Below are 13,364 nucleotides of genomic sequence, written 5' to 3'. Positions count from 1 at the left end.
TTTCGAGTGATGAGGCATGGTCTGATATTTTCAATGACCTTATCTAACATAAGTAATATCTATCTATAATTCCAGTAATCTCTGTGTGTTTGTTTGTTTGTACGTTTGTTTGTTTGTTTGCCTGTGACCGCTGTTTCTCGACAACCACGGGTCCGATATACTTTAAACTTGCCAGGTATATTGCTGGGGACCCGAGGATGTGCCTTTTCAAGGTTTCATATTAATCGGACAATTACTAACCGAGCTATGTCCAAAAAACGATTCAACCAATCAGAGAGCAGCGAGCTATCGCGTGTGCCGAACGTGGCGAACACACTCTGCCTCGGATGGCACATTTGAGAGCGTATTCATTTATTTCCCGTCGGCAAACTATGTTGGCGCTATGTTGGCGTTAAACGATGTTTTAAAACTAATTAAAACCCCGGGGGGATTGTCACTGTACTCGCAAGCCGTTCGCCGTTCGCTTTGGCGTTGCGAATGGACCAAAACATTTCATGAACCAAACCATTTCATGTAAAGCGTTCGCCGTTCGCTTTGGCGTTGCGAATGGACCAAAACATTTCATGGACCAAACCATTTCATGTAAAGCGTTCGCCGTTCGCTTTGGCGTTGCGAATGGACCAAAACATTTCATGAACCAAACCATTTCATGTAAATAGAGGGGGGGATATAATTTTAGATATAGATATAGTACGGGCATGCCCTAGTTAATAATAATTAGCAATAATAATGTCATGTTTAAGACAGTGGTTAAGGCCACTGGGTGACGAATGGCCGATCGTGTTTACTCCCGAGGTGAACTCCCAAATTATTGGTGGTTCTGGAAGGTGTGAGATGAAACGCTGCGAGACGTTTATCGATGCGAAACACACGGGTTTATTCTGGAACCCACGATGAATAAACGAACAAAATAAATGAAAAATGCCACATGATTAATTTAATAAGAATAAACAAAAGAGGTGCAAATGAAAGGTTAGGTAAAACTAAATCCGAATTTGAGATGTCTTCATTCAGTCACAAAAACACACAAGGAAAATAGAAAATAAAATAAATGTTTGCTTTTAGTCGGCCAGCACTCAGCTCTTGTCTCAACAAGGACTTTTAGACGCTTGGTGGTCGTTAACTGGTAAGGTTGGTCGACGAAAGGACTGCATGTCGAAGTGCCCCAAAATTGCGCTGTCAGCCACGTGAGCGCACTGAGCTGTGAAGCAGGCAGCCAAACGTCCTCCTCTCAATTCCAGGCCAGCAAGCACAAAGCGGCTCCCAGCTCCCACAAAGAGCACCACCATCACCAATCCCTCCTCCTCACGATAAAAGTTGTCCAAGCCACTCTTTCTCAGTTTCCTCTTCAAAGCATGCACAGAGAAAAAACCAGCTCCTTCAACAAGCACAAGTGCCAAAAGAGAGACACGCTCTTCTTCCTCCATGACAAAACTATCTGACCTCGAGCCTGACTCTTTTCCCAACCGTCATTTCTACCCGCACCTTCTGCATGACGTTACCCCGACCAATGGTCGAGCTCCATCAAAACACCCCATGTCGTCCACCAATGAAGAACTTCGGGGGCGTGGCCCGCCGGTTACGATTCCTTGGAGGTGGAGTTTAATTCGCTCGGGAATGTACGGGTTCTGTCCGCATGCAGTGGACAGCCATCGTTGTTTAATGGGGGTGGTTGCATGGCTGGGCTTGGAAATGTACAAACGTAGGGGAAAAGCCACTGGGGGTAATCACATCCTGGGAGAAACTAGCCTTAGACCCTACCTAGTTAACACAAAAACACCCACCGTGTGGTGACACGTACACAATCTTAAGCTCACAGTTTTCTCAACTTAAACACATTGAGATGTCTCCTACCCATCCATGGCCCATGCTACAACCATACAGTGCTACCTTTATGATGGGATTCCTCCATCTACCCCCACAAACGTTACAATAATAGGGATAATAACATGTCTCTCTGCTGCTCCCATGGTGAGTGGGTGTACTAGTTAAATAAATATTAAATATCAATTTTCCTTAGTGCGTGCAGGGAAGTGTTTTAGACACTCACAAAAATAGAGAAAAAACCAAATTGATTTCTTCAAAATGCCATCAGGATTAGAACATCACCAGGCAACGCTGGGATAAACGCCTGCTAGTTTACGATAAACCTCACCTGTAGAAAAGAAACAGCCTCCAGTTTCTGGAGTGCTTTGTCCATTGTGGATTTTCCTTGACGTAGAGACGCCATCTGCTGCTCCAGTTTCTCCCTCTGCTTCCCAAGAAGAGAAAGTTTCTCCATTTTCCTCTTATTGATTTCACTCTTCATCAGATCCACAGATTCATTCACAAATTGGCACACCAACCTCCGCTTCTCCTCCAAACTGTCCTCAGCATCTCTGCTGGAGTTCTGGGAAGAATCATTGTTTGAATTATTGAAAAATCAGGAAGAAACTCTTAGAGAAAATGTAGAAACTAATAAAAGGAACAATGGATTATGGCTGATAGGATTAAATCACTGGTACCAGGTGTGGGTTTTGAAGGTAAAATGAAGTGGGCACTCTTATCTACAAAGATGATTGAGTCCAGGAACCAATCGGAGATTTCAACCTTTAATAAGTCTAAATTAACATTTAATTATTTCAATTTTTAAGCGGTGAAGCCGTTTCCACATTTGGTTTTGTCCGTCAATCAAAAAATGAAGAAGATGAACCTTTCTAATCCACCGTGTTCAATGCTAATGTGTTCGAAAGGGTAATTATAAAGGGTAATTCTAAAGGGTTTCAAACGATAATTCAAAAGGGTAATTCTCACGGGTTTTAAACGGTAATTCTAAAGGGCAATTATCTTGGGTTTTAAACGGTAATTCTAACGGGTAATTTTCATGGGTTTTAAATGGTAATTATAAAGGGTGTTTAACGGTAATTCTAAAGTGTAATTCTCATGGGTTTTAACCGGTACTTCTAAAGGGTAATTCTCATGGGTTTTAAACGGTAATTATAAAGGGTGTTTAACGGTAATTCTAAGGTGTAATTCTCATGGGTTTTAAACGGTAATTTCAAAGGGTAATTCTCATGGGTTTTAAACGGTAATTATAAAGAGTGTTTAACGGTAATTCTAAAGGGTAATTCTCATGGGTTTTAAACGGTAATTTCAAAGGGTAATTCTCATGGGTTTTAAACGGTAATTATAAAGGGTGTTTAACGGTAATTCTAAAGGGTAATTCTCATGGGTTTTAAACGGTAATTTCAAAGGGTAATTCTCATGGGTTTTAAACGGTAATTATAAAGGGTGTTTAACGGTAATTCTAAGGTGTAATTCTCATGGCTTTTAACCGGTACTTCTAAAGGGTAATTCTCATGGGTTTTAAACGGCAATTCCAAAGGGTAATTCTCATGGGTTTTAAACGGTATTTATAAAGGGTGTTTAACGGTAATTCTAAAGTGTAATTATCATGGCTTTTAACCGGTACTTCTAAAGGGCAATTCTCATGGATTTTAAACGGTACTTCTAAAGGGTAAATCTCATGGGTTTTAAACGTTAATTCTAAAGGACAATTCTCATGGGTTTTTTAAGGTAATTCTAAAGGGTAATTCTCATGGGTTTTAAACGGTATTCTAAAGGGCAATTCTAATGGGTTTTAAACGGTAATTTGCTCCAGTAAGGTTGGGCATGGATTGGGAGAATGGGGGAATTATTCTCTCGCACATGAACTCTCATGAGTACTCTGAGAACGTTTGAAAAACATGTGCCAGTAACACATTGGCTAAGTTGTTAGCTCACACATACACATACAAACATGCAGACATCCGTACAATTGTTGGATTAATTGTTGTTTGCTTCATTCTGTTTGCATCGTCATTTCTCTTCTGAATCTTTTGTTATCGTACATCCCATCACAAAACAACCATGACTTATTACAAGAGAAAGAAAATGACCGAACACCTCCCTCGAGTGCATTCAGTTTTTAAATGGGGGAACGGGGTGGGGGACATGACCTTTGCTAAGTTTCCAAGAACACCCATTCCTTGGTGATTCCCACCTCTGTTCGCTCTTTCTCTTCCTGAACCTGCTGTAGTTGGGATGCAACTCTCTCCATTGACTGTGACACGTGAGGATACTTTGCAGCCAAAACATCCTGAACAGAATAAAGAAACAACAGAAGTAAAGAATCGTGAACCTGCGGTGGATTAAAAAGTAACATCCTGCACATAAATAGATAAATACTGCACATTAACATACACATTTGTGAGAAAAATCACAGTGAAGACGATGGCCGTTTGTTAAAACTTCATAACAATCTCTTTTGTTTCAATCTATAGATGCACGAGAAAAAGTCGCAGAACAACATTAACCACAAAAACTGTTTCTCAACTGTATTCAAGGTCGATGTTTGGTGAAGCACTGAAGCTTTCATGATTACATCACTCTACATTAAATTAATTATTTAATTATGTGGCAGGTAGCTGAACTGAGATTATATGACGTCACTGCCTTTTCTAATGTTTAAGTTGGAAGATTGAAAGTTTCTCTGGGCCATGAATATTCTTCCTTATTCCAAAACAAACTGAGTTTCTTGTGGTGGATTCTGAACCTTCATCATGTTGATGTAAAATCAACAATTTAACCTTTTTATCAGATGGTCACATGAAAACCTTATTCATTCCTCATTACGGCTTGTACAGGTGAATGATCAACAGCAGAACATGATAAACAATTCTGATGAGACACTCATTCTCAGAAATGTCACATTTGTGAGGAAATTCCACTTCCATTATGTAACAAGATGATCAGAAATCGATTATAATTGATAATCGGGAAGTAAAAAAAAATTCAGGTGCAACCTCAAGCCCAATACATTAAAAAAACATTTTGGATGAAATACAAACAATAACCGTTTTCATTGATTTACTCACCTTTAGTTCAGAATGAGCAATCTCCACATCAACAACGTCGTGGTCCCTATGTTGTCCACCCATGCACGTGACGCACATCAAGCTCTCATCATCCTTACAATAGAGTTGGATTGGCTTACCATGTTTTGTGCATCTTAGTTCCTCAATCTTCACTCCACCAATTTGTGCCCTTTCTGTTGATGAGGCTTCAGGTGTTTCTCACAGCAGAGGATCTCACAAGGTACACACCTCTTCGCTGCCTCTCTCTTACAAACCTCACAATGACTATCGGTCCCCCCAGGGCCTCCCTTCTTCACATTCACAATATTTTCCATTAAGTAGGCAATGGTCGCATTCTTCTTGAGTTTTGGTTTTTGTGGAAAAACCTCACGGCAAATTGGACAAACACAGGCTGTGTCTTCTTCCTTGCTCGCCCAGTATGTCTCTATACACACACGACAAAACGAGTGGCCGCATGGCAAACCAACAGGCTCGTCATAGACAGCAAGGCACACTGAGCAGGTGAGTGCATCCAAATTATCTCCCATATTAGATGAAGAAGAAGCCATCTCCTTGGCGTCAGAGAAGAGTGTGAAGCAGAATTGAATTAAAACCTGCAAATGGAGATTGAAAAGAAGAAAAAGTTAAGCTTTTTAAACTATAATTATATTGAAATAAATAACTAGAAGCATGGCTTCATTAGAACACATACCTCCGCATACCTCGTCAGAACGCATACCTCCACCAGGCTGAACAGTTTATAAGTTTTGTAGTCCACTGATAGGCTGGAATTGTCTCCGGACCTAAACCAAAATCGAATTGGCTTGTTGTTGTCACCTGCCCAACTCATCCACCAAGTTTTGTCATATCTCGTCCACAACATTTTGAGATATCATGATATATATAGTTTTTGGACCCCTCTCTCAATGGTGAAGAGTCCCTAAAAAAAAGGTAACCATATTCTCGAAGCCGGATGCGGATCCGGATTCAGATCTTCACCAAAATCTAATCACTATTCCCTTGTCACAGACCGAACTCATCCACCATGTTTCGTCTGAAACTTTTTGAAATATCGTGCGATATATCGTGTTTGGCCCTCTATCTAAATGGTGAAGAATTACTTTGAAGAATTTTTATGTCTGGATCCAGATCTTCACCAAAATAGAATCAACTTGTCCTGGTCAGACAACCAACCAGTCCACCAAATGTCGTTTGGATCCGTCCATAACGGTTTGAGATATCCTGCTCACAGACAGACCGACAGACAGGGGTGAAAACATGTCGATGCTCTGTCTACATTCAGTGGTGGAGGTAACAATTATGTGAGGAATAATTATCATTCAGATTCAGGGTATTAAAGTGTGTGTGTGTTTGTCGATGCAAGTTAAACAGTTAAAAGGAAGGAGTATGTGATTGAAAATGTGTGAGGATAACTGATATGGATAGAATGTGTTGGTTGCCATGTTGGATTTTCAACATGAAACACTTACTTTTGATGGGAAGAGAGAATCACAAAACAGAGGGATTGTGGGTAACAGTTGAAATGCTGGCAGTAAATAAATTTCGATGAAGATTATTGTCAAATGGAGTAATGAAGATCAGGGTTCAGTGAGAAATGCAGTTTTTTGTATACATAGTCGAGGCTCGTGGGAGATCGGGAGCTCGTACTAGTACAATGAACGGATCAGAAAGTGACAGGACAAAAGGAACAGCAGAGAGTGGGGGGAAACACCAACAGCAGAACCAAAGTAGTTGAAGGCCAAAGGATCTAGAGGGTCTAATGGGGTCTTGAGTGTCTTAAGGGTCTTGGGGGGTTAATTTGTCCAAATAGACTTCAGGAACAAAAGTTAAAGCTCTCAGAGGTTTAGGGTTTGAAGGGTCTGAAGGGTCTAAAGGGCTGAAGGGGTCTAAGGGGTTAAAGGGTCGAAATTAAAAGGTCTGTAATGGTCTGAAAGGTGTACGGGATTTAAAAGGTGAAAATGTCTTAAAGGTATGTTCCTTTCTTAAATTAATTCCTTAATTAAAAGGTATGTCTTAAAGGTAGGTAATTAACGCCACACCACACGTCAACACTTGAGTAACAACATGGCAGCTATTGTTAAATTCCCCGAACTCGAGTATTCTGTGGCTCTGGGTTAGCGAATTGTTTTTCTATATAAGATGGAGGTTCATGGAAGAGTAAAACCAGATGTTGGCAAAACGGATAAGATGGCTGGCTTAAGATTGCAAGGTCCTGAGTTTCAAGCCCCTGTCATGCAAATGGGGTCAATCTTGGATCTGTATTACATAATTGAGTGAAATATGTTTTTGGGGCCACGTGGGGTCAATGTTGGATCTGTATTACATTATTGAGTGAAATATGTTTTTGGGGCCAAGTGGGGTCAATGTTGGATCAGTATTTCATAATTGAGTGAAATATGTTTTTGGGGCCAAGTGAGGTCAATCTTGGATCAGTATTACATATCTGTGCAAATTACGCTGTAAAAAAACTCTGTTTTGAAAAAACATTTTCCTGAACATTTTCTTTCATAGAAAAAATATTTCCATGACTTGTGACGTAGAAAGGAATGAATTTGCATTCAGCATGAATCAGAAAGAAATATGTGATTGAAATAAACAAGAACAAGGAAAACCAGACAAACCAGGTGTTTCACTTTACTCTCTTACACGCACATCGTTGGTTTAAAGGGAGGACAACATGAACAGATTAATGAAAATAAGAAACTTATGGTATTTGTTACACTTGAGGTGCTTACTTGTAGTTTGTTTCTTTAACAACAAAAATACTCTCCAGGTAGCACACTAACTAATGTTGGCCCAATGGTGGGAAAAGTTGGAATGGCCATAATGGGATATTCGACATTGTACGTCGAACGTAGTCAATACATTTACCCCCCTCACCCCCAACCCCTTAACCATAAATAACGAGCCAACACCAAGAAACTCGACACGGATGTGCATCATTTTCTGCAGTTTCTGAACATGTCACGTTATTCCCAGTACTGGATGATTCTCTTGAATCCTTGAATAGAAGTCACGGGTGTGGCTCTAAAACTTGTTGTAAAAAGAAAAACTTTTTGACTCGCCCTCATATGTATGTGCAGGTCAGGAAGTTGGGAAAACAGGTATAAAACAGGTAAGAGTAAAACTTATTGCAAAATAAGGTACAAATCAAACACAGGTACACAAACACATCGGGACCAAAAACAAGTGGGAACCATATATAACAACCAGATGAATTTCATATTTACCTTTGTGATTCCAAAGAGGTTTATCAATCCTTGTAATAAAACCATATAATAATCTGTTATTCCATAACACAGAAACTGAATGATATTTACATTACCTCTCCTGATGAAGCTGTTTTCAAACTGAACGATTATTAGATCCTCCAAGGAAGCATAACACAGGTGTGTCACTTTCATGACATCACACAGGAATGTAATGACGTCATCGACTTGTTGTGCCAATTCGACCTTGTTGTTACTGTTTTCACATCTAATGACAATCTCACCATCTTTTTGGTTCCATCTCATTTCTGGAAAGTCCGCAACACTTTTATATCTTCTTCACTTCACATTGCAACAATAATGTATAAATTATTATCATTACAAAAATATCACGTGAACATTCTTGATCTTTTATAAATCTAACTTTCAGCTCACTCTGAAAAGTCATTCAGACCACAGGACTTCAACTTTGTTATTGTTAAAACTAGCGTGACTCGGCGTGCTCCACACACCTCAGCACACGTCGTTTTAGAGGGATCGGCATCTTTGACCATTTCGGTGTCTTTTGGGTCTTTTGTGTCTTCATGGTGTTTTGGGTCTTCAGGGCCATTTGGGTCTTCAGGGTATTTTGGATCCTCTGGGCCTTCAAGGGCATTTGGGTCTTTGGGGTGTTTTGGGTGTTCTGGGTCTCGTGGGTCTACGGGGTCTTTTAGAACTTTTGGGTATTTTGGGTTTTTGGGGTGTTTTGGATCTTCGTCGTATTTTTGGGGCTTTGGGGTCTTTTTGGGTCTTCAGGGTATTTTGGGTCTTCGGGGTATTTTGGGTCTTCTGGGTGTTTTCGGTCTTTGGTGTATTTGGGGTCTTCGGTGTCTTCAGGGGATTTTGGGTCTTAAGGGTATTTTGCTTCCTCTGGGTCTTTAAGGGTCTTTGGGTATTTTTGGGTCTTCAGGGTCTTGTGGGTCTTCGAGGTCTATTCGTTCTTTGGGGTATTTGGGGTCTTCTAGGTCTTCAACGCCATTTGTGTCTTCAGGGTCTTTTATATCCCCTGGGCCTTTAGGAGTATTTTGGGTATCTGGGGGTGTTTTGGGTCTTTGGGGTATTTTGGGTCTTCAGGGTGTTTTGGGTCTCCGGGGTGTTTTGGGTCTTCGGGGTGTTTTGGGTCTTTGGGGTGTTTTGGGTCTTCAGGGTGTTTTGGGTTTTTGGGTATTCAGGGTATTTTTGAGCCTCGGGGCCATGAAGGGTATTTTGGGTCTTTGGGGTGTTTTTGGGTCTCCAGGGTATTTTGGGTCTTCAGTGGTCTTGGTGGTCTGAAGGGTCTTGGGGGATTTAAAGGGTCGTCAAAGGTGTGAGGGGTCTCAGCAGTCTCAACGTAATTAAGAGGGTTAATTAAGAGTGTGTTAATTTTATTTGAAGAAGAAGAAGACGTTAACCTGGCATATAAACATATGGACATACATAATGACATAACCATATACATTTGCTCTTTTACAATAAAAAAAAAATATACAATAACATTTACAAAGTACCCTTGTGATCCCTTTGCTGATCAATCTGAAAGTGCAGGTGTGAATTTTGAGGTGGAAGAAAGACAAGAGGTGGATAAAGAAGAGATGAACACAGAACCTGTGGTGCGTTGTGATATTTCCAGTTTGGGTGTGACCAGGACTGTCACGCACACAGGGTGGGTTTGTTTACACCATTTACAGGAAGATTGTGTTCATCAATGGGAGATCATTATGTTACCATCTGAATAACACAGGAAAGGTTAATGGGAGTAATAAATATCATAGGTGAGAATTTGTGATGGTAATAGATGGAGGTGCACTGCGAGCTTGAACACCTGGAGGGGAAGAGAGTGAGAGAGACAGAACAGCCTCTGGAAGGAGTTTCCAGAGATGGGAGAAGTGAGGAAAAAAAGGTGAGGTGTGCAGCCAGCCTGGATTTTGGGAGATTAACCAGAGGGGCTTGCTGGAAGAACGCGTGCATCCTGGAGTTGATGTGGAGGAGCGGAGGATTAGGAGAGCAGAGGGAGCCATGTTGGAGAATAGAGGGAGAAAACCGAATGACCACCGACCGGCCTGCGGTGTGAGAGCTGCAGACATCATCACAAAGATTCCAATAAATTCGAGAGAGCCACTCCATTCATTGACCACGCCCACTCCATTTATTGACCACGCCCATCCCGCGACGTCCGTCGATTTCCATTCCTCTCCTACCATCTCTTGTCTCTTCCCAATCTACATTCTCCTCCTAACCTCCCCACCTTCGTTAACCTTCCCTATTCCCTCCCACATATTTTTAGGAAATATTATAGGTTATGAGCCGAGGGGTCGACCATGCTCAATCAGAGGGAGGATGGCTAACAGTTATTTTTGGCAAGGCCAAGGTCCCCAGTGCTGAAAAAAATGTGATAGCAGTGTGAAACTCTTAGCCGTATCTGTGTTATCATCACATTTGTCAGATCACCCATTTATCGCTTTTAGGGTCATTTTTCCCGCTTAAGATTTAGGGGGTGGGGTTAGTTTTTTGGCTCTCAAATAATATCACGTGTATATATCAGCTAGTGTGGTATATCAAGTAAAAGGTTATTGAATTACCTTTCAAATGATGTATAGAAAGTGCCTGTGTGATCTATAGTAACCTCTTTATAATGATTATTAAAACATAATTATTTCCACCAACTCTCAAAACTTCATCACAAAATCCCCAATTTTAGGAACAAAAATAGGCAAAAATCAAAAGGTATGTAAAAGGTATGTTTCGATTTGAGACACACATACAGTATAATTAGAGTCAATATCCTCACACATATGATCATGATGTGCTATGAAATTCAATGCAATATGTGAAGACATGCTAATACGAATGTTGTCATCAATGTCAATATTTTCATTATATTTTAGGTGATTTGCAACCATGACAGCGGTGCACGACATCTAATGTATTTCTCTTTGTAGATTTGTTGGTGCAGAATACATTTTTAAGCAACTATAGCAACTGATGCTAATTTGTAGTAGTGGTGGTGGTGGTGGTCTCATTCGATATTATGTGTCTTTCCAGGTGAGACGGTGGTGGTGATATTGGTGGTGGTGAAACAGAGTGTACCGCAGATAGACAATTGAACAAATACTTGCAATGGAGATTGCGATCACTCAGAAAGTTCCCAAGGACGTTTGTATCATTCATAAGCTATCGTTAGATGTCAAACCAGAAGATCCGCTCATAAGCCCTCAAACATTCGATTCGTGGACTACATTGCTGGATGCGGCCAAAATACGGAACCATGCACCCATTCTCGACCTTGCTCAGTCGCTGCCAGAGAAGGAGATTCCCCGAGTATTCTACGCGTAAATGTGACACGAAAATCATGGCTGCCACAAGTAGAGACATTGTGGCAGCTGAAGCACGATACCATTTCTCTTGCTACAGAAGTTACACGAGACGAAGCACTAAAGATGCACATGACAGAAACACGGCCGCCACAAACGAATCTGACTACACTGAAGAAGAAGCATACAATGAGTTGCTAGTATACATCCGGAACCATATAATCCCGAATAAGGAAATTGTTAGGATGACAACGCTGGTAGAGCACCTACAATCGATAATGACATCAAGAGGGTTGCATGGGATAAGAACTGCTACAAGAAAAAACCTCGCACGGAAACTGGAAACTGATCTTGGAAATAGCGTTCACATCTTTCAAGACAACAGTGGAAAACTGATTGTCGTACCTGATAATGTAACACTACAAGATGCTGTCAAAGAAATACAAACACTTAAACAACAACTGAGCATTTGGAAAGGGAAATCATCAAACATGTCCAAAGTCATTGATCAGACATCGACACACATCAGATCGATGATAAGGAAGGATAACAAACCAACTCCATGGCCCTATCATCCAGCCGACGTAGACAATGACTCTTTCGTCGTTCCCGTCTATCTCCAGCGCTTTATGCTTGGCCTCTTGACTGGAGATCCGGAAAACGAGCTTCCATCAAACAGGGTCATCATGCTGATGCAATCTTTCAGCCAGGACATTATCTATGCAGTGAGCTGTGCACAACAAAAGCCTCCGAAACACATGTTGCTCCCATATGCAGTTAAGACTCTCACAGGGAACGTAGAACTAATTCGCACATTGAACCATCTTGGACATGCAATATCCTACACTCAACTGGAGGAAAATGACACTGCACTATGTCTTCAAAAACTTGCAGCAAACTTAAATGAGCAAACAGTCCTACCAAGCAGCATGCAGCCGTATGTATTCACAAACTTGGCATGGGATGGGACTGTGACCCCGGCTGAAAGGATACCCGACAATTCGGCAACAATTATTGACGGGATGCTCCTTATACAGAAGGTGGCAGGTGATCAAACTACATTTGCCGAAGTGGCCATGATTGTCCTATCCATGGCCCTGAAGGATGGATGCAGTAGCCAGAGGATCGATGTCGTCTTTGACACCTACAAGGAGACTTCCATCAAAAACAGCGAACGGTTAACCAGGGGGGAAGAACTTTGACTTGAGCTGAAAAACATCACGGCATCTCAAATTGTAAGGCAATGGCGCAAGTTTCTCAGCTATGTTGGGAACAAGTCAAGTCTTATCATGTTCCTGGTCGAAGAGTGGAAGAAACCAGAGTACATCAGACGCCTACAGGGAAAGGTTCTCTTTGTAACATGCGATGACAAGTGTTATCAGATCACATCTGATGCTAGCCAATAAGTAGTGGCCCTGGAAAGCACACACGAGGAAGCAGATGGTCGTCTGTTCTTGCATGCTGCCCATGCTGCCGCACATGGATACCAGTCTGTGCTTATTAGCTCAGATGACACCGACGTACTTGTCATTGGCTTGGCATTTCATACCAAGATTCATGCCAAGTTGTTTCAGAAATGTGGCACCAAAGCAAGGGCTAAAATCCTAGACATAGGGAAAATAGGAAAGTCAGTCGGCACAAATGTATGTCAGGCCCTAATTGGAATGCATGCCTATACCGGATGCGACACAGTCAGCACGTTCGCTGGACGAGGAAAACTGACTGCACTAAAACTCATCAGAACCAACAAAGATGTGCAGGATGCATGTACACAGCTGGGAGAGGACTGGGACGTCAGTGAGGAACTGATGGATAAATTGGAGAACTTCACTTGTCTCATGTACGCACCAAAGTCGGGGACAGTGAAGGTGAATGACTTGAGATATCACCTGTTCTGTGCCAAGAGGGGAGAGATCGACAGTCACCAGCTA

At 41.4% G+C, this 13,364-nt stretch overlaps 1 pseudogene; it reads right to left on the bottom strand.

The window, feature by feature from the left end:
* Nucleotides 1–840: 840 nt before the first annotated feature.
* On the bottom strand, nucleotides 841–6,130 carry LOC144889648 (E3 ubiquitin-protein ligase Midline-1-like; annotated as a pseudogene).
* Between the last annotated feature and the right edge of the window lie 7,234 nt (nucleotides 6,131–13,364).

This window comes from Myxine glutinosa, chromosome 1 (assembly GCF_964187855.1).
Source record: "Myxine glutinosa chromosome 1, kmMyxGlut1.1, whole genome shotgun sequence".
NCBI lineage: Eukaryota > Metazoa > Chordata > Myxini > Myxiniformes > Myxinidae > Myxine > Myxine glutinosa.
Note: the sequence above shows the minus strand (reverse complement) of the source record. Positions and strands in the feature narration are given on the sequence as shown.